The sequence below is a fragment of the Podarcis melisellensis genome (assembly GCF_964234715.1).
Source record: "Podarcis melisellensis genome assembly, chromosome: 14".
In the NCBI taxonomy this organism is placed as follows: domain Eukaryota; kingdom Metazoa; phylum Chordata; class Lepidosauria; order Squamata; family Lacertidae; genus Podarcis; species Podarcis melisellensis.
The window spans coordinates 35,236,808-35,259,300 of NC_138546.1; the positions used below are offsets into that span (position 1 = coordinate 35,236,808).

At 47.3% G+C, this 22,493-nt stretch overlaps 1 long non-coding RNA gene across 3 annotated transcripts in view; it reads left to right on the forward strand.

Annotated features, from left to right (window-relative positions):
* The first annotated feature begins 6,707 nt into the window (after positions 1-6,707).
* The window catches only part of LOC309356936, a 95,531-nt gene continuing 79,745 nt past the window's right edge, over positions 6,708-22,493 (forward strand). The window contains exon 1 of one of the 3 annotated variants that reach the window (XR_014162923.1): positions 6,708-7,025. This is a non-coding gene — a long non-coding RNA (uncharacterized lncRNA). Of the gene's footprint in view, positions 7,026-11,707; positions 12,016-22,493 lie in introns of those variants that run through there. The other 2 variants (XR_014162924.1, XR_014162925.1) reach the window with 2 other exon arrangements.

Genomic DNA, 22,493 nt, shown 5'->3' on the forward strand with positions numbered 1-22,493 from the left:
TGACAGAACACCAATCAGCTACTTCCACTGAGACTTAAATATGCTTAACTTTGGCTGAATTATATACTCTGCTAAGAACAAAAGATACTTGGCATTGCAACTCCATGAGGCCAGCTGAAAATGCGTGCCAGGATGTTATGGCTCTCCAAATACACCTTGGCGCTATATCTTTATAGCTTTATATCTTTTCCTTAGAGAGAGAAATAATAATATATACATATGTTGTGTGTGCACTATATACACTTCTAATTCAATGAGAGATGAAATCTTTTCACCCCCCCCCCCATCCTTGAATTTCTACTCTTATCCCACTGGCTCTATAGCTTTACTGATCACAATTGTTCCCATATGAACTCATTTCCTTCCTTCCTTCCTTCCTTCCTTCCTTCCTTCCTTCCTTCCTTCCTTCCTTCCTTCCTTCCTTCCTTCCTTCCTTCCTTCCTTCCTTCCTTCCCTTGGGTTGCAGGATTTCCTTAACAGATCAGTTTGTTGAATTAGGATTCTTCCATGCTCTCTCTCATGCAAAAATACTCGCTTGTGTAGGAAACAAGGCAGAGGTCGCGCAACGAAAGGAAGCTGGCACGATTTCTGAAAAGACCCCTTTTGGCAAGGATCTGGGCTTCTCCTAGGCGTTTTTGTAAGTGAATGATAAAAATATCTTCGAATGACTCCTTTCTAGAGTAATGTCATGGGCATTTCTGAAGGGGTTTGCTCTGAAGGGACAAGCGAAAAAGCAGACTCAGAATGCTTTCCCCCCAGCGAGAAAGAGCTCAGCTTCTTTACGAAGGAAGGCAGGCTTCAGGCTTGTGGGATCTACTTTGAAACACAATCTGAAACCCTTTGATGCGCCAATTGGCGCCTGGTGCAAAAGACCAGGAATTTGTTCTGAAGACCAGAAATGAACTGAACTCGCCACACCAAAACTCACTCTTAGTTACCCAAGCATCGCAGCAGCGTTATTTAGCGGGTAGGGTCGTTTTGTTGCTGCTCTTGTTAAGTCATTGGGAGTCAGAAATCCTTGCCGATCTACTGCGAATCACTCAGAGATCTACCAGGAGATGCAGCAGATCGACCTTCTGCCCAACCCTGCCTTAGGAAGAGGGGGTTTAGCCGTGTATATATTTAGGGAATAATGAATTCTGCTGAACCAACCCTCGCCAGAAATCCCAAATATTGGCACACCAGGCAGGCAGAAAATCCTGAACAATCGCGGGTGGAAAATAGCTTTCTCTGTTCAGATGAGACACAGAGAACCCCAAGAAGTTGCCATCTAGTTCAGTGTTGTCCACACTGTCTGGCAGCGGCTCTCCAGGGTTTCAGGCAAGGGGTCTCCTACCCCATCGGGGACTGAACGTGGGTCCTGGGACCTTTTTTAAGCAAAGCCTTCTCTCCGCCACTCAGCTACGGCCTTTGCCAGTTAAAAAAATATATATAATGAAGTACCAGGTTTCTTTGCAAAAGCATATTCATAATGACGAGGTGGAGACGGGTGGGAGACGATGGTATTCCCTTATAACGTTTAGTATTTCTGGGGGAAAAAACTACTGTGATCCCTGCACTTTGCAGCGCGCATGGAGACAGGGTTATTTCTTTGCAAACAGGCATAGGATTGGGACCAGCATGGCTATGATGTCTCCCAGTGGTCCCAAATTTCGGGCACATATACAGCTGGAGGAAAGTAGTGTCGGGGTGGGAGTCGGAGGAGCGAATTTATTTGTGAACCAGGATTTTCAAACAAGCAATCCGGCCTTCTGGGGAACAAAAAGGACCCTTTGCTTCTCACGTGTAAATGGGATTAATTGGCGTGGTGCAGTTTGAACCCGGGGTAGGTTAGTATGTCTTGAAGTCCAAACTGCAGGTTTGACGCCTCCGTCAGTGCCTCTCCTGCTATATAAAGGGATTTTGAGAAGTTCCATTCCTTCCGGAACGGTTCCTTTTTATTTTTAGGGGAGGGGGGGGAGAGAAAAAATCTCCAAAAGGTCAACATGAAAAGATTGTCATGGAAGCGATTCTGCCGATTTTTTAATTTTATTTTTATTTGTTCTCTTTGGGCGCCCCTCCTAGAAAAATCCTCTTTTCTTGAGGAGGTAAAGGGAAACCAAAATAATCCATATTAGTATCGGAATGCCCTTTTAGTTTGTGTGATTATGGATAGTTTTATGGGGAGAGTGAATCCTTTGGCATCAAATTTTCGCAGTTCGAAAGCATTATCCTTTAAGGAAAATGAAATATATATATATGAAGCATTCCACCGGAAACACTGTAATCTAGTGTGTTTTATTCAGGGAAGTGCGTGTGGAACCCGTTGGAGCCTTCAGTCACGATGAGTAGCAAATAAGAAATTCGTGGGAAAATTTCCGTTTCCAGATTTTCTTAAGCGAGCCAGCAAGTGTTAAAAAACCAACAAACCTCTTAGCCTGGTCGTCGGATGGTGGGGAAGGCAAACCCAGGTTTTATAATAGCATTAGGATGGCATTGAAATGCAAAAGCTTCAACTTTAACCCATAAAATATGGTGGGTGTTTTGGGACAGAGTGGCGGGGAGAATTAGGAACAAAAAGATAGAATACTTATTTTTTTTGGAGTAACGTCTACAAAGCTGGGCGGCGCAAAGCCGTGCAATTCTCAAAAGGGCCGCTAGGGGCCGCCCTTGCTCACCGCAGACCTGGCAGAACAGCTGCCAATCAAAACAGCTTCGGATACTTGGAAATATATAACACTCCTAAAACAAAAAATCGTCATTCACCTTTTAAAACCGATGTTGGCAGGAAGGGTCCTAAAATTAAATGTCGCACATCTATGCATTGCCAGCCTCCTTATATATTTAGCAGGTTTTGTCCTCCCATCAGATTCTCGATGGAATAATATTTTAGGGAATATAAATGTAAAAGCATAGCTTTAATTAAATAGGCGAACTCTGTGAATATACCGTGGGTTTCTGTTTTCACGTGTCTGAGTGTTTCACTGTGGGTGCATGCATTGGCGTATGATTTATTTATTTATATATAAATATTATAAACGTCAGAGGAGAACTTGGAGAGTCGTGCTGCCATGTTTATTGCGTAGGCACTTCGTCCCACGATATTGCAAACTGATATACTCTCTAAAATATAGGAGGAAGAGCATTCTAAGCCAAAGAGTAAACATACAAACAAAATATGCATTTATTGAACGCCCGTCTTTTCATACAATCTACAAGCAGAATTTTGCTTCGGTTAAAATACACCTGAAGGCTCATCTCTTTCCTGGGTTATCGATTTCGTCCTAGTGGATGAATGTTCCAGAAAATTGTAGAGGCGGGGAGCGTAAATGTTGTCTTTTTCAAAACAACAAACATTACAAATTCACGAATTTATTCTGTTTAAATTATTTTTTGCTTGCAAAATCGGTAGTGCCTGGAGCGAAGCAACCGGATTCTCATGCCACCTCCGGTTACTTTTTTTCCTCCAGCATCCTTTTGCCTGGAAATAACGTATAAAAGAAAGAAAAGTGCGCTTTTAAAAACTGAAAATCTTCCGGCGTCACAATGGAATTTCCACTTCTTGCGGGAAACCGTTTAGATACTGACAATGTTCCAAATCTGCGGGGTGTGTAATCGCGCAGTTTCTCTTCGTCCCCGCTCCTCAATATTCACCTTTTAAAAAAACAACCCCCTCCCCCCAAAAAAACACACACAAGCCAGACTGTGCGGGGTTAGAATTTAGAAATGACCATCTAGGGATGTGTGCGTGCGTGTAAGAAAAACAAATTCGGTTTCTATCTCCATAAATTTCATAAGGTTCGCTCCAGAAATCCATTTCTTCAGTGAAATGCTATTTGAAGTAATTAATTCATTAATTAATTAATTGGGAAATATGAATCGAGGTCGAACATTTAACCCCGAAGTAGTCACCACTAGGAAAATAATCTTCCAGGAAAAGGGAGATTTCTTTTTTTCTTTCTTTCTTTCCCCCCCAGAACAAACAAGGCGAGCATGGGGACGACGACGACGACGAAGACGACACCCAGCCCTGGAGAGATGTAAACAAGCATATTACCTTAACGTGATTGCAATAAACAGGCCAGACAATTGACAGAAAAGGGAATTTGTTTAACCTCTCCTGCCCTTTCTCATTGAAACAAACCGGTCCCTTTTTGTTCCCGGGCGGCTTCAGAGGGAAGAGAACAGAATCCGGAGGTCAGGGGTCAAGAGCTTCGCCCATTCTCCTTGCTTTTATTTCCCTGCCCTTTTTCACTCAGGGGATCATCTTAAAAAAAAAGGGGGGGGGTGATGAAGGTCGCTTGATGACCCAGAAGTGTCCCTAGACATTCCATTACAGGAGATGTGGATCTGGATAAGCCAAAGGATCCGATCTGTCCGGGGAGGGAGACCGAATCTTACCTTTCTAGGTCGGAGGAAGGAGGCAAAGAGACCTCCCAGACCATGCTAGGATGTTGCTGCTGGTGGTATATTATATTTGGCACCCAACTTCTCGAGCTCTTGATTTCATAGCTCCGAGCTTGGTTTAATTCTCTCGGTTGCAGCCCACGTCCGTTCCACCCAACTCTTCGAGAAGCCCTTTGGCAGGAGAAGCCGGGCAGGAAAGGTTTATGGAATAAAGGAAGATGAAGAAATGGGCCAGGGCAGGGCGCGATGGAAAAGCATTCCGGGCAAAATTGAGGTCTATGAAGTCTCATGGATTTCAGAGTGAGATAGAGAGATCCGTTTCGACGATCACAAGCACCAGAGACAACTTTGGGTTGGATCGAGATTCGAGTCCCAACGTTTCGGTTCTGTTCTGCTTCTTTTTGAGAGCATAGTACATAAAGCCAAGCTATTTGAGAACACTCAAAACGCAACCCAAAATGTCAAACGGTGTTGTTCTGATGTGTATATATATATAAACATATATATATATAAACAGAACGGGAGAAGGGTTTTTTTTGAGGGGGGGTTTATATTAATAAAAGCTATAAGAAAAGCGATTAAACATCCACAATGTGGATATTCAGTTGCTCTATTGCGTGTGCATGCGTATTGCAATTTTGTCCATTCCTAACGCGGAGACTACGTTCGGCACCATTCGCGTCTCAGGGAGTTCACATGAACATTGCTTCGTCAAGTACTAGAAATCTCTATTAGACAACTTTCCCTGGTTTGCAAGTGGGGTGTGTGTGTGTTAGGTGGGGAAGTGGCGGAGGCGAAAGGCTGGACTTTGACAGCTTCGTGTTGAAAAGTTGTTCCAGTGTAGAAACTGAAGTATTTTGATTGCAACAGCAACGGGATATTATAAACTGGCCTCTTACACCCGCACGTGTGTGCGTGTGATAGTCACTGTCCAAAATGCGGCGACTGTTGCTACACACGAGCACGTGCTTTCTCGCACACATTTACACAGGCGTGAGAAAAATAAAACCAATGATGTATCGTCACTGTCAGTCACTTAGTCACACGTACACGCCAACAGATAGATGCACACACACACAAACAAACAAACAAACACACAGGCGTGTTATATATTAAAAAAAAACAATTATGCGAATGTAAATCGACAGTCCCTGTAATACATACACAACAATAGGTGTGCCTCCTTCCATCCAAACTATTGGCGTGTTTATAAGGCAGGTTTTTTTTTTGTTTTTTTTTGTGTGTGTGTGTAACTCAGACAGACCTGTCTTTTTCTCCAGCCGTCTATCTCATCTGCCGTTCTTTATGGACACTGTTTTCACACAAACACACGCGAGAGCGAATAATGGAACTAGGTGCGTAAGGGAAACGGTGCTGAGTGAGGACGCAGACCTCAGATCAGAAAACTGCCCGTCGTCTCTCCCTTCCTCCGAACTGGGGCATCCGTTTATGGTGTGCACGCATCCCTCCCCCGGGTTCCGTCACCCTCGTCGTGAGGATAGTGTGCTCTGCCCGTGGGCAGAAATGCCCAGATAGCGCGCAGTGCGGAGGGAGCCTGAGCCCGTGGGGAAACTCTGGACTACTGGAAAGGGGGAGCGGAGGTTAGGGGGCAAGCAGGGGGCTGTGGATTTATTCGCATTAGCAGCGCCTTAACCGGGACAGGCGAGTGCGAGCTCCGGAAGGCGGCGGCGGCCCCAGAAGAAGCCTCGCTCCGCATCTTGCTCCGCAATCCAGTCCAGCGGAGCGTGTGGACGCCGCCTCGCTCGCTTTGCCAAAACTCGGTTGGCAGGGCTGGAATGAGAACGGGGCAGCTTTCTCACGGTGGTTCTTCAGACTAGGCTACTAGGGGGCTGGAATAAACCCCCCTTCTCTCTCTCTCGGTGGGGCAAAGAGAGAAACCCCCATGCTTGAGAGTTTCCCCCACCTAGTTCCCCTCTTCGCCTTTTGCGTCCCACGCCGCCTCTTCCTGCCTTTTCGAGGACTTGGGATTCCTCTCCCTTTTCTCTTTCCAAACTTTCCCCCAAGTCTGCGGACCCTCCATCCTTGGACGCCAACTACTGCTCCTCTCCTCCCACCCCAAATATTTCAGCGATGTTCCCCATCACTCACCCAACCTCTGCCTCTCTTCCTTCCTCAGCAAGTTATTTCTCTCCCCCATTTATTCTTATAAGGAAAGGAAAAAGAGCGACGAGGCTTGTTATTATAGATATTCATATATTTATTAGGCGAGCATCAAGAGCCAGGAGCCTCGGAGGAAAGGAGGCGCCGGGGGCTTTTTATAGGTGACGTATAGACCTACGTGGGGTGCTCTGGCCCCACATGGCCCCTGCTTACAGGCTTCCCACATCCTAAAATGACATTTCCCCGCAGTCCTCCTCGTCCTCCCGCCTCCCTCTGAGGTGAGGAGGGAAGAGGGGCGGTGGGGGGAAATCAGCCTTCGTTGTTCTGCTCGGGAGACGAGCGACGGAGCTTCAGTTGCACAGAGAGACAGAGAGACGGAGGAGCGCAGGGAGGGAGCTCTAAAAAGGACCCTCCATTTGCGGGAGGGGGAGCGCTCAGGGGACACCCCCTCCCAGGAAGAGAGATCGAGAGCTGAGATCCAGCAAAGCGGACGGGGTCGCCAAGTCCTCTCCGGCAAGGTAAGGTCACCGTGGTTCCTATTGCGTGGCGTTTGCTTAAGACACAGTAGAGAGAAAATGACTCTTCATTTCTTTCTTTTTAGAAGGGTTCTTGGCTAAGGAGCTGCGGAGATCTGGGGGTGTTTGTCTTGGGGGGTACAGAAGAAGGCTACATTTTCAACCTGGAATATAAATGATGATGGTGGGGTTGGGGGGGGGGCTTTCCCCACCACAACAAATCACAAGTCCTGTAGTGGAATTTCTGACCTTTTACTGTCTGAAATTGACTTGGGCTGCCGCAGTGGCTCCGGACACGTGTCTTCCTTCCGTTTAGGGAGTCTTAGGATTTAGAGGAGGGGGTGTGGAATACACACACACACACACACGCTTGTGTGTTTCTGCATGCGCGGGTGTGTGTGAGTGTGAAACACAAGCCATTCTAAGGTTGTTGACTGACTCTGTCTGGATTGTCAAGAAGAGTTTTCTCGCTACACACCCTTCTGGATCCTGGCTCTGGGCAACTCATCGGCACATTTTTGTCGGCCACTTCTAGGTTTTTTTTAGGAAGGGGGCTGCCCCTCTCCGTCTCCATAGATGAAGGCCAGCTCTCTTAGGCAAAAACTTATTATCTGTGTGTTTGAGATTGTGGAAAGACTTTACAGCACCTTGTATGCAGGAAGGAGAAGGGACAATATAGTAATTTCCTCCTTTAGGATTTTGATTGATTGATTGAAAAAAAAAGAGTATAGACCCGCTTTTAAAATTGGGATGTAAGGTATATATGGGAGCCCTTTCCCTCAGCTCCATATGAACTCTCCGTGCTTCGTGTGGAGCAAGGGGAAAGTCGAGGGACAGCAATTTGTTGTTTGTTTGTTTTTTTAAGGCTGGGAGTAATATTTGCACACCATTAATCCGGATCGCAGTCCGATATTCTCCTTTTCACACAAGGGAGGACATGGAGGAAACGCTCATTCACTCGTACGGGGGCTAGGGAAAGAGGTTGGGGACTGAGAGGGTTTGGTTGACCGTGAGAAGCAGATAACTTGTGAATTTTTTCCCCATCGTTCTCAGAGATGTTAGTCTGGTGGTAGTAGATTCCTGGCGCACTAGATAACGTAGTGGGCTGGACCAGCTCTGCCCTGGACTCTGTGTGGATGTGTATAGAAACTATGATATATTAGTTGGATATTATCCTTCCTTTTGTGAGTTTAGCAGAGTACACCCCTTGCAGTAAAAATGGGAAGATTGCACACCCAGCCCTGACTTTATGACTTTCTTATCTGTTATGTGTGCTTGTGTGTCTATATCAATATCTAAACAGATTACACACACGCAATCCCAAAGCGAATTGTTTCCTGCAACGCTCATCTATTCCCTTTCGGAAAGCACAGAGCAGTTTTACAAGCAAAGGTCGACCCACACAGACACATACACACACGCCGACTCCTCGCGCTCGAGGTCCCCGGTGGTGTGTGCCTTTAAACACACCCAGACACACAGCACACACCCGCCGCACCATGGTCACCATTGGAAAGTTGCCTTGGCAGAAACTTCACTCAATAGGGCGACAATGGAGCCCCCGGGGCGGGCGGGACAAAAGGGGTTGGAAGTAGTTGAACTGCCAGGCACGTCCACCCCCCGGGTGCTTGAATTAAAAAAGAAGAAGGAGAAGGAGGAGAAAAAGAAATAATGAATGAGAAAGAGAGAGGGAGAGAGAGAAAGAAAAATGAAAGAAAAGAAATGTACGGGGGGAAGAGGGAGGGGGAAGCTAGAGAGGGACTTTTCTTTGCGCTGGTGAGAAAATACTCCGGGCAAAAAGTTGGTTCGGCGTTTTCATTTCAGCGCCAACGGAGCAAAGCTAATTCAATAGGAAACGCGAAGGTTTCCAAATAAAGAAGCGCTGTTAACGTGAAAAGTTCGTCTCTGGCGAATTAATTGTTAGGGCAAATAAACTCAGCCACGGAGAGACGGCAGTAGGTCGGGAAGGGGATTATTACTATTATTTTCTCTTAACTGCTAGCTGACGTTTCCTCCGCAGTTACGCAATGATTTTTCAGTGCTCGTGCTCGCGAAGAGAGTTTAAATCTAACCCATACAACGCTATCTCAGATATTTCTAGGGGAAAGGAAGGATGTCATTTGCTGTTGTTGCTTTTATTTTAATTTTTTAAAAAATATTTATTTATTTTTAAAAAATAAAATACGACCCTTTGTCATAAAGCAAAATGAGACAGAAATCGTGGCAGGGCCTGGTGTTTTCTAAGAGAGTGCAGTGATACTCGGAGCATCTTCTAAATGGGAATTTGTATTTTCCCGTTCAGAAATCCGAAGCGATCAGCAAGATTTTTGTAGCTATCCCATCTATTGTATAGCTGCCTCTTCCGAAGTTTGGTTACTGCTAGCGAAGGTTTCAATACCTGTTCTTGTGGTTTCAACGTTTTATACCATAGCGCCTCTTTATTATCCCGTGTTGTGTGATCGTATATTTATATATCTATCTATACATACATACATACACAAATATATATATATGCATATATATGTATATGCATGTGTGTATACAGTGTGTGTGTATATATATATATATATATATATATATATATATATATATACACACATATTGAGTCTACAGTCCAAGTTGGGAAACATTAATGGCCCAGAGAAAAGAGTTGCAGAAGCAACGGTTGGTTAAATAATAATAATATTTTTTTAAGCGAAGCATACTGAAAAATGCAGATTATTTTTGTGTGCATATGGAAAATAAATTTATTACATAACAGAAGGCTGAGCAGGAAAGAGAAACAAGACGTTTGGAGATAAAATAATAATAACAGGTGTACAGTGCTAGCTTAGACAGGTCTACTCAGAAGTAAGTCCTATGAAGTGGGCCTTATGACCAGATAAGTGGCTATAGGAGTGCAGCTACAATTACTATAAAAAAGGGAGGGGATCCAAATACATAAATAAATAAGACAGCGACTAGAGTTGCTCGAGGCTAATGAAAGCACGGGGCGGGGGGAGACGTGGAATCAAGACGAGAGAGAGAAGAGAAACAAAACGGGAAGGAACTGATTTAAGGCTCGAATTCCAATTCAGACGTCCACACGCCCACATTCACCTAAACACAGCACCGCCTCGCACCGTCGGTTTTATTGGGGTGGGGGGGGTGTCGTCTGTTCCAGCGCAACACAGGAATGGCCTGCAAGGGGTTAAACTGATTGCTCATGAACTTGGCCTGTCTGTCTGTCTGGATTTTGATGGATGGGGTAGACCCCGCTGGCAAGTTCAGGCGGCGAGACCTCCCCCGCGGCTTCGACGGTCCTGGGAAGCAGACGACAGAGGGAGAGGGCGGGGGAAGGGGAGGGGGCGAGGGAGGGGAGGGGGAGTCTTCACCTCCCCGTTACTCCCCCTCGCTTTACTACCGCAGCCTCCCACCCTTCTACCTCGCTGCCGAGGAGGGCGAAGTTGCCCGATCTCGGATAGAGAGCTGGTCTTTCCCTGGCCTCTTCAAGGCCCCTAATTCGCTTGGAATGGGATGGAGAGACAGGTAGAGGGGGAAGGTTGATCCACGAGACGGAAGGAGAAGGCAGGCTGGGAAAAAGCCGGGCTGGGTTTCAGCATTTGGACAGCGCCCGAGGCAAGGTAACCACGGTGGGCAAAGAGTGGTATGGAGAGAGAGGCAAGCGCAGAAAGCGGGGGGCCAGTAGACAAGAGGGTCTCTAGGGCGACCCCCTTCCTCCCTGGAAGGGGGGTGAAGTTGGGGAGGGAGCCTCTCTGGGTTTGGAAATGTGGGGTGGGGAAAGAGGTTTTCCTAGAATCCAGGTGCAAATCCATCGCGCCCGCGAGCTGTTCCTCTGGTTTGCCATATCTGCCCATCTGGTTACCGACCTATGGCGCGCACCCTATCTATCATCAGGAGAATTAACAGACAGACAGACAGACAGACAGACAGACAGGATGTATGGGTGGCTATAAAGGAAACAAGGAGGGAAAGAGAGAGAGGATCACCTAACCACTGTCACAAAAATATCAGTTATGTCAAAAAGGTTATGATCAATATCCTTCCCGCTCCAATACTTTTTCTTCTACTCAATCCCCCATCCCAAGATGCCGAAAGACTTGGGGGTCTGCTCAGCAAACCCCATTACCCCCCAGTCCCACAATACCTTCTATCAACGCCCTGCAAAGAATGCAGCAAAACCAAACATCCCCCCCCCAAAAAACGCCTCTTTTACCTGCCCAGAATTCCACCCCGATGGTCATTACCCTATCCAGGAGGGTTTGAGGACTGGTGGGGGGCTGGTGGGGCAGGTGGGCGGGTATAGTGTTGGTTTTCTTCTTCTAAGCCTGCCTGAGCTGTTTTCAAAAGGCCGTCCTAATGCAAGCCTATCAGAATGGACTCCCTCTCCCCCTCCCCGCCCAGCCACAAGCCACTTTCCCTTTTTAATTGGAGCTCCACCGGAGTCTTAATTACAGGCTGAGAGAGGGAGGGCAGGCTGAGATTTCTGCTCGGTGGAGAAGCCTGGCCAAGCGCCCCCTCCCCTCCCCCTCCTCCTCGCTTCTCCCCCTCCTCCTCTTCCTCCTCCTCCTCCAGCCGCCCCTGATTGGCTCGAGTAAGACGCTGCTGCTCTGACGTCACCCAGCCTGCCAGCAGACCAGGCTTTCTTGGAAAACGACCAGAGCTTTTGGAGCTAAGAGGAGCTGGCTGGGCGCGCGGAAGGAAGCCCAGCTAGAGGCGCCCTCCTTCTCTTAAATCCCCCTCCTCCCCACTCCTCTCTCCGCTCCCTCAGAGTCAGAAGGGGGAAAGGGGGGCCGGCCAAGGAGGCCCACACAGCGAGACGGAAGCCGTGGATCATCCTCGGTTGGAAAATAAGCTACGCAGCAGCTCCAATCGCCTCTCGCCCCTTCTTCTTCTCCTTTTTTTTATTATTATTTTTGTTATTTTCTTGGCCACGGATTTCTTCTGTCTGCCTGCCTGCCTTCTCCATCACCCGTGCTTGGAGCTGCCGCGTGTAAGTGCTGATCTTGCTTGCTCTTCGCCGAGAATCCTGCCTGCCTGCCTTTCTTTTCTCTCGCTCCCCCACAACCACGGGGGAAGGCGTTAAAGGCTGTGGGTTTTTGGGCCCACCATCGTAGAAAAGAGAGATGGGGATTCGGTTGGGTTAGAGGCGGTGAAGACGGCTATGGAGTGATGGCGCTGCTCGCCTTTGAAACAGCGTCTGGCGTGAGGTGGGGGGGCGTTCAGGGGGGTGCTGGTGTTTTTGAGGGGGTGGGGGGCAGAAGGGGAACGGATTTGGGAACGATCGAGGGTGCCGGGGGAGGGAAGAAATATCTCTCTCCCCCCCTTTTGTAAGAGAAATTTGATCTTCCTTTGCTGCTTTGAATAAGCAAACGAGGCAAAGAAGGAAAGGAAGACGAGCACGTGTGAATTGCAGGTTTGGGGAAGGGAAGTAAGATCGTGGGAACGCGGGGAAGAGAGAAGAAGGCGCTCGGGAAGAAGGAAGAGGGTGTCGGGAGAAGTCCTCCCAGGCCTGCCTTGGCTGCAAGCTTTGGATCTTGACAAAGCCGGGTCTGCGTGCCAGTGTGTTTTTGCTCCCACCCGCTGGAAAAAGCTTTAAATAGGTAGGAATCCATGGCTTTGGGAAGTAGCTGAGGTCTTGGGATGTTGCGCACGTGAAGGCGAGGGGAGCCAAAGGAACCAGGGGTGGCTGGAATTGTTCGAGGCTGCGATCCCCTTACGCGCTGCGCGCCGTGCGTGATTATTGGCTCCCGAGTAAAGCTTGCTTGGATTGTACTTGCGCGCGGGTGGATCGGGTAACTGCGTTACGCTGCCGTTGAGGAGCGTGGTGGCGGTGGCGTCTTCCCGCAGTCCCGGACAGATTAAAGGTATCCCTTGATAGCATATGAGTTGTAGCCAATGCTAGTCCTGCTGGGTGTGTAGAGCCATCAAAGTGAGTGAGGATGAACCAACTGAGGTCCATTGCTTTCAATGGGTCTACTCTGAGTAATGCTAAGTTAGCTACCACCCTTTGCCAAGTCAAGGCATTCCGAGAGTCTACTCTGCGTCTGTCTGTCTTCGGTTCTTGGGCTGCTGGAACTAAAAGTGTTGCGATGAGGCCTTGAAGTTCATCGCCAGCATTTAATAACAACACTAACAGCAGAAAGTAATAACTGCACTAACACTAGCGATGATGGTGCTGGTAAATAAGAATTATATTAAATTATTATTACATAATAATTATATTAATAATGCATCATTTTTTGGTGTCTTTGTCCCGAATTCATCACCCGAGGCAGCTGCCTCAGTCGGCCCACTGTTGGGGACGGCCTTAAGTTTCAGGCTTATATTCCACGTTTATGGATTTGTTTCCAAGATGTAGAAACGAGGGGACGAGTTGTTGGTTTCTTGGACATTCACATAGTTACTGAGGAGCTCTGAGCTGGTCCTTACTAAACCTTAGAAAGATATCGATCCACTTCTCCCAAATGCTCGCTATTGTAAAAGCCACTTCTGAGACTATTATTTACGCGGAGGGCATTCGAAAGATTCTTCACCCACCAGTTATTTCATAAGGCTTTGTTCTTTTCGAAGGGCCCGTGGGTTTGTGGTGAGCGTGTGCGATTTGCATGGGATGGTTAATATTGCAAATTCTCTTAACAAACAAAATGGGTTCTGTAGTGTTTCGATGCCCATGGTGCAAAATATTTATATATATTAAAGAGTAACAGATTTCAAGACACGTGTGAAATATCCCAGGCTTATAGTGGATATTTTTGAGAGAATGATAATGATAACCACAGCAACAATTGCACTTTTTACATGACGTCTGGCCTTGAAAACAGAGTTAGAGAGCATCTCATTTAGAAGCATTGCTTACTCTACATTTCCGAAATGAGAACAGCCACTAAGAATGAATCCTTTAATTTTCTGTTATTGGAGGCAGAAACCCTAACTAACGTGGGGGGGGGGGGCGGGCGGAACTTAGATATATTTTCTATCGCAAGTTACAGCCGCTGCATTGATATCTAGGTAGCAGCGAATGCAAGCGCGTCAGGATTTATTGCCTTTGCTTAACTTGCATTTTATTAGGCGTCGTTTCTCCTTCCTTACCTTACTTTTCTTCCTCTTATTTTTCAGAGTCAATTAAAATAATAATAGTGAATTAGAACGATTTCCACCCATTAGGCCTCAGCCTTGAGCGTGTGCCTGGGGATATAGCATATGATATTTTAAGTTGCGCCCCTCAAAACAGGCCAGACGTTCAAAGGACACGCATTCCTGTCTAGATCACGGTCCCCTCACCCCCCCAACGTTTGTTTGGAAGACAGTATAAAGAGAAAAACAAACACACTCTGGCCCTCCTCTCTCCCTCAGCTTTCTACTCCGTTTCTGGAGCGGCCGCGTTTACACCGCTCATGATGGGATTCTTAATTACTCGGGAAAGCGAGGCTTCCCAGTTCACCGCCCTTACTTTCCTCAACCAGCCTGCTTCTTATTTCTCCAAAAATACCCCCCTCCGAACCCTTCAGGATCTGCGGTGCGGAGTTGGCAAAGAGAGAGGTGAGGGGACCCAGCACAAACCAGGAGATTCACCTGACTGAGTCCACCGAGCAAAGAAGCGTGTGTGTGGTTATTCGAGGTTGGCTAAAAATAACTTTCCCCTAATTAAAGAAGACCTGACGTCAGACATGCTCGGGCATAAAAAAGGGGGAAGGCCTCGAGAGATGATGTGTGTAGTTTTCTTCTTTCTTTCTTTCTTTCTTTCTTTCTTTCTTTCTTTCTTTCTTTCTTTCTTTCTTTCTTTCTTTCTCTCTCTCTCTCTCTCTCTCTCTCTCTCTCTCTCTCTCTCTCTCTCTCTCTCTCTCTCTCCTTTTTGGAGAAGAGGAGAGCAGGAGGGCATCTTTAATTTTGAATGTCTTGGAAAGCGAGTGCGGTGAGGTTGGGGCTGCGATTCTTTCTAGCTGGCTGGTTGTGACCCTTTTAAAAAATGCTCATCTCAGTAAAACCAGGCACGATCTCTCTCTCTCTCTCTGTGTTATGATTTTGCCACGCTAAAAAAACCTACTCTGGTGTGCGTCTCTCTGTGTGTTGTGCTTTTGGGCGTTGAAATAACGACACGGTGTGGAACACAGTCAGCCTAGGGGGGTTGTGTAAGCATGCTGGAGGGAGGGAGGGAGAGGGGTGGAATGGAGAAATATCACTGGGGAAATCTGGCTACCGCCATGTGAGCGTGGTAGCTGCCGAGCCTGCTCCCCCTGCGAGCCTGCGGCCCCGGCGACTGCGAGCTCGGCCTGCCTTTTCTGCACCAGCGCACCGACAGACAGACAGCCGTGTTACATGGCTCCCTGTTGGGACTTCCACGCGATTTCCTCCCTCCCCACGCCTCCCTCTCCCCACGCCTCCCTCTCCCCGCCACCCTTAAATCCCCACATTTAAAGCATTCCTTTGCAGGAGCACAAAGCTCACTCTGTTAGAAGGGAGCGAAAGCTTATGCCCCCTAGGCCCATTTCACAGCTATAGGGATGGGGAGCATTTCTCCTGAATGGCACTCCAGTATTGGAAAGATCTGACCCTTCCAGTCTCCCAACACGGACCCGTTCACTTCAGAGCAGCCACACTGGCTGCGGTGGGGCACATTCCCAGAAAGTGGGGTTGTAGATTCTTTCCTCTCTCCTCTTCTCTTCGCCCTCATTTTCATCCCCGTATCTTCTCTCCGCCTTCCACCCATTGCTCTCCTCTTGGGGTGGGTGAAGAGACATTCTTCACCTCCCAGAATCGGGCTCAGCTACGCGTCTGAGGTGCAGGAGGGATTTTGAAAGATGCTTTTTGGATTTAGTGGCGCGCTTGAAATCTTCTCCCACCTACTACTCCTGGGTAGGGGATGGCAGTGACGTGGCTGCAGCCAGGACACTCTGTCTTTGTACTGAGGCTTGATGGATCCGAGTTGGGCCTTGTTAGACTGGCACCCTGCAGTCTACCAAAGTCTTGGAGGCCAGGGAAAAGAAAGAAAGTCTGCAGCCCTCTTCGGGAAGGTTGGCAACTACCTTAAATGCAATCCTTATAAAACAGCCAATAACTGTGACTTGTTATTTCAATTAGAGTCGAATTGCATCTAGCTTTGATGATGTAGTGGAAGAGCGAACGAGTCTGAATCGATTTGTTAGAGTGGAATCCTATACATTTCTAATCAGAAGTACACCCCCCAAGTTCAGTGGGGCTTACTCCCAGATAAGTGGGTTTAGGGGTGCAGTTTCAGTCTTTAAGATGGCACCAGACCCTCTGCAACAAGAGACTAAGAGGGTTGCCACCGCTCTGGAAGTTTTCTTCATCTTTTATAATTTCCGAGGAGGGGGGAAATATTTATTTAAGAGGGGACTGTTCATTTTCCATCCGTTACAAATAGCTCTAGCCAGAGGCGGATTATACCTAGATTAGTATTTCTTTTTTTTAAGGTTGGGGAAGAATTTCTTATTATGTAACCTGATGCACGATTTTGCTGTTTGTTTACTGTCCCTTACCAGAAAATTTCCCATTGTATTAGCAAGGAGGGAGCGGAGGGGGCATAAAGAGATTTTATTTTATTTTGCAAGAGGCGAGTGGGGGAGAGATGGTGAACAGATGATGCAAATATGTGGCGGCAACGAAGGCACGTTAAGGGAAGCTAGTTTCCAGCACCTTGGCCAGTGCCTTCGCCCTCGGATTTAAGCCACGTTTCATTCTTGGGCAGCCGGTGGAGAAGTAGGGAATTGTGTTCCACGGCAGAGTTAGTACCCAGCCGCATTTTCCCATCCGGAGACCCGAGGGAGGAGACCTCTCATTGGGGTTGCGGGAAGGCTGGCGTGCTCCCAGTTTCCAATAGCTTCTCGGAGGATCCGTTACGCGAGACAGCACCAGCACGTTAGGCCTAAAGCTGCTGGCAAGACTTTCCCGGGCCTGGCCAGAGCTAGCCTACCTGCTGAATGATGCTGGGGGTTTGAAAGGAAAGTGCTGGACAGAAATGGGGCAGGAATGACTGCTTGGCCAGGCTGGCTAGTAGCTTGGCACCAGGCAAAAGCGGATCCGGTCGCCTCTTGCGTTCCTTGGTTCCTTTCCTTCTTCGTGTTCCGTGGATTCGAAGCCCCCCCTCTGGAAATAGTGGTTTGATCCAGGGATTATTTGATTTATTTAGATTATATTTAAATTCCTTATTTCCTTCCCTTCATCTCTCCCTCCCCTCTTTTTACCCGTCGTTCACCCCCTCTCTCTGTCCTATCAATATTCTATCTATCCATCCACACATATCTTCTTTCTTTCTTTATTTCCAACACCCACTCAGCTAACAAATCTGTTTTATCCGGATTCAACGCACACGTAGAACAGCCATTCCCCATAGCGGAGAGATCCTGTGGCATTTAGCATCGATTTGAAACATACTGTTCAACTGCACGGGCAGATGCATAGAATATTGACAAGAGGAGACAAGTCTATACTCCGCAATAGGCTCAATATAGGTGTTTTACGCCATTCTCTCTCTGTGTGTGACACACACACACACACACACACACACACACACACTTGGTAACGACAACGTTTTAGATTTAGCATGCTTGCAGAGGGGTAGCCATGTCTGAGGGTTGCAGCAAAAACAGAGTCTTGTAGTACCTTAAAGGCTGAGACACTCTGACTGTGGCAGAACCTATCGGTTCTGGATTTAGGTTATCGAATCGTCTGCCTAGCTTGCAAGCTACCTGTGTGATGGAGCGGAGGCGGGGGGGCAGAAATCAGCTTGTCCAAGTGGCTTCTGCGTATTTGCGCACAGAGAAATAATGAATGCAAGGATTTTCCTTGCATGTTTTACGGTCATCCTGTTCAGGCGCTGGAGGAAATATCGCGCGCTTGGCCTTGAGATGCCTGCTTCTGTTTTCCACGCAGGAGGAGAAGCAACAACAACAACAGTACAGGCAGAAACGAGCGGCGCGTTTCTACAAGGCCAAGGTTGGAGGGGGGGGGGCTCGTTTTATTCCGAGAAAGGGAACCGGTGACCTTCCAGATCCTTCCTGGACTACATTTCCCATCATCCCTGACCACTTTCCACATGATGCCTGGCGCTAATGAGAGTTGGGGTCCAGTAACACCCGTGTGTGTGTGATTTTGTGTGTGTGTGATTGTGTGTGTGTGTGTTTCACCAGTTCCCCATCCTTGATTCAATCGCAAACCCCAGAATAGAATGTCCGTGGAACCCAGAACGTCATTCCGAACGTCTTTTCGCTAGAAATCTTCGGAACTTGACGGGCCTTCCCTTCCCTTCGCTTGCAACCCACACGGAAAATAAAATAAATTGAGAGACCATCATCCACATGCCCCTCCCCCCCATTGCACCGCATATTTCGCTCCTGCAAAGGTGCCGGGCCCTGCGGGCAACAGACGTGGACTCAGGCGGAAAGGTTTTATATTTTCACGGAAACATGTAAGGGGAGGCGCAGAACATTAAGACTCTATACAGAAGTGTGAGGATTTGGGAAATGGCATTCGGGAAGGTGGAATTTTAGGGATGGCTACTAAGCGGAGGGACCTACTAGCCAGCCACGGATAATCATCCTTTACTAAAGAGAACCACACCTCCTCCTTTTAGGAAAATCTACGACAATTCCCCCTGGACCTGGGGAGAGGATCAGTAATATTTGGATTTTGTTTGAAAACCCCAAATTCTCAATGTTCTGTATCATTCCCCCGCTTTCCCACCAATCTTCTAGTCCAGAGAAATCTAATTCAAGATTAGTCCTTTAAAACAATCTGTCTTGCAAATACACCGGATTAGGCCGTGGGAGGAGGGGAGGGAGTTGCAGATCTGCTTCTGATCCGAAGTTAGATCCAATTCACTGCTTTCACTCCGGTTTGATCCACACGTTCTCAGTCCCACCCAATCAGATCCTTTCAAACGGTAACAACGCGTGTACCATTCGGGTGTGTGTGTGTGTGGGGGGGGGGAAATCTCTCCGGAAAGGACGAGCGGTGTTTTTAAAGCGTGTTTGTTCCGAGTCAAGATTAAAAGAAAACGGAGGGCGGGGGAGAGTGAAGGAGCCTAATTTTCCTCCAAGAAATGGTGGGGGGAATGGAGACCGAGGGCGTCGTCCCTGAAATCTAATCCCACCGTTCATTCAAAGGTTCTGGAATTAGAACACAGTACCTGGTGGACCTCCTCCGAAATTACGATTTATTGACAAAGTCAGGATTTTCGGTGGATACCTGTTTCACTGACTTAGTTTCAGTCTAAGTGTATTGATTGACCTATGGAATGGTCTGAGAGCTCCTTAAGGTCCCTTTCCCATTGTACCTGGAAGGCGGTGCGTAAAGATTTTGCCCGGGGGTATTCAGAGAACTCTAGTGTTTCCTTAGAGCTTCAGTCCTAACATTACTTGGAAGTAAGTTTTGATGAAATCAAAGGAATTTACTTCCGAGGTCGTTTATTAAACTAGCCATTAGCCTTGTAGCTAGTTTTTTTTTTAATTAAAAAAAATCTTTATAGGGGGAAAAATCACGCGAGAATGTTGATTTAATGTTGATTTAATTTTTGAAGTAGAATAAGCTATTAGATCATATCCATTGGTGCTTTGTGCAGGTCAAGAGCCCGGAGATAAGAAAGACCCCCTTACCCAATATAATCTATCTAATTATTAGATTGCTATATGTGTGTGTGCGCGCGCCTGCATAGCGATAGGAAAACAGGAAAGACAGCCTTTTGAAAATGGTTAAAAGCAGAGATCTATGTTTCCCTCCCAAACATTCAAAAAAAAAGAATCCGAAAAGGCTGGATTGCTTTTGGGAATGCGCGCTAGAATGGAATCCAGTGTGTGGAGAATCTTGTTGATCTCTCTTGCCCCAGTGGCATAAGGATGAGCCTAGTGCCTGGATATCTGCCGGGTTGGACTTGCAATCCTAAAGCCACTCACTCCATAACAGCGCAACCCAGTGCATTTCTATCCAGAGACAAGTTGATATCCTCAGAAGTAAGTTCTGTGGAATTCAAGCGAGGTTTTTGGTTACAGGAAAATGGGATTAAGGGTCGCAACCTAAATCTCCGGGAACACAGTGAGATTTACCTCTGGGTAAATAGGCGCAGGATTGTGGAGTCGGTTAGATCCCGCCGCTTTCTGAGATTAGCAGCAATCTAGAATTCCATGCAGGGAATGTGATCTGGAGGTGATGTTAGAAGGCTTTTTAGGCGTGGATAGCTCAATCGGTAGAGCACGAGATTCTTAATCTTAGAGTCGTGAGTTCGAGCCCCGCGTTGGGCTAAAGATTCCTGCATTGCAGGGGGTTGGACAATATGACCCTCGTGGTCCCTTCCAACTCTAGGATTCTGTGGAAATGTGTCACATATACCTTGGTGTACAACGCATTGAGATCAGTAGCCTGCTGTGATTTAAACTGCAGTCCTTCGCCTGCACTCACCTGCAAGTAAGTCTCATTGAACTAAAAAAAGGCCTGTCTTCTGAGTAGACATGTATAGGATTGCCACCGAAAATGTGCTTGGCATTGGCCTGTTGGATGTTACTTTTATTTCGGAATAAAGGGTGGACCTGAAGCTGTTGATTCGCTATTCTAGAATTCCTTAGGTGCCGCTCCCTTGCCCAGGCTTCTAACCTTCTACTTCATTCTCTGCTCGTTTTCAATCAAACATGCTTCGCCTTGCATTTCCGGATCTGATCTCGGTTTGGGGACCCTTTGGAAACCGATAGGAGGAGAGATTGTGTCTGATGCCGGTTCAGACAGTAATCGCTTCTAATGCCTGTATTGTTTGATCTGTGAGCACGTTGCCTATCGCTCGTTGTCGATCGCTCCAGTGTGTTAAAACCCGTTCAGGAGCGAGGCGTTGGTGCTGAAGGTGAGGCGGGTGTCTTCCACACACAGCAGATCAAAGCAAAGACGCCTTACGAGAAGAAGAAAGGGATAAAACCATTTATTTATTTTAATCATCTCGCCTCCTAATTCTGGGTGGTGCTTATTTCATAGAGTGCTGGAGCCAAGGGCGTGCAGCGATGTGTGTGCATTGTAAGTGAGAGGCTGGAGGCCGTAGAAAAATACGAGATACTGTAATTCATATTTCGTAACTGGGGAAAATTTTTTTCCAAGGCACTTGTTTTCCATTTTCAATTCTTCTAGGGAAAAATGCATCGTTCAGAGGAGAAAATATACTGAACGATTAGGCTCCCCAAACTCAGCTGCCCACACATTTTTGCCATGTCCATGTTTGTTTCAAGAGGGAAACTGTCTCTGCTTTAATTTATTTATAATTTTTTTAAAAAAACAAAACATGTTGGGAGACAGGAATCCAGACAACATTAAACACTTTACATGTTGGGAGTTTTCAACAGGAGAGATGTATTGGCTGGGGTTTGGGTATTTATAACTAAAAATAAAAATAAAATCCCACAAAACTCGTTGGAACTTAATCTCAAGCATGACTGCTGTCCTACGCGTTACAACCTAAGAAGAAGATTCCCCTCCCCATGCTAATAGCTCAGTGTGGCAATTTAAACATGTATGGGATAGGGGCCATAATCGGGCACGTTTGCTGCAGCCCTTAGCAAGTGTCTAAATCTCTCCCAATGAACTCAAGGGAACTTCATAGGGCTTAACTTTCGCTGGATCGGGCCCTGGGACGTGAGAAGGGCTCCTCTTTCGTGCTCCGGAGTGCAAGAATCCTCTCCATCCCCAGTGATTTTAAAATGATCTGATTTCATCCCCCCCCCAAGAGTCTGCAAAATCCCAGGCCTCCCCCACCTCCCAAGTGGTGCTAGATCACCCTTAGTCAAGGGGCTGATCTTAATTTGCGGCACCCAGGGTTTAGACTGGAAGACCCCATTGAACAAAATCAAGACCCCCACGCACGCAGTGGGTTTCTTTGAGCCCCCCAGAAAAGAGGAAATGTGCGTTGCAGGAAGCCCCGTTCACTTCAATGGGGCTGGCTGCCAAGTGAAATGGCACAGGGTTGTGTTGCAGGCCTTAACTCAGGCAGGGAGAGAGGGCTGGGGGTACGTATGGCAGACTTCAAAGAAATATTGTTGCCTCAAAGGAAAGGGGCGGAATGTGTGTTGGGTGGGGAGGCGTGGGAGGGAAAGAGCAAAAGAGGCGGGAAGGAGAGGTGATTTGAATGCGAGGCTGCCCATTGGCTGCCAGCCCTGTTGACGTCACTTCCCAAAGAAGGGTGTTTAGCATCAGAAAAGGAGTATAGAACTTGGTCAGTAGAAAGAGGGCGAGACATCAGCCCAATATCTCAGGGTGTGATTTGAATGTAAACCAGCTGCTTCCCCCCAAGGGAAATGCCTCATTTCAGATAGTCAGAACTCAGCAATAGGTGACTTCTGCCAGCCATAACCTGCAGAGCAGGTCCTTCTCCCGCTTTTCCTTCTTAAATAAGTGCAACGCTGCTCTTTTTCTTCTCTCGTCTTCCAAAAAAGTTTCACGTTCTTTTATCTCTTTCTCTCTCCTCCTTTTTTTTTGCTTTCT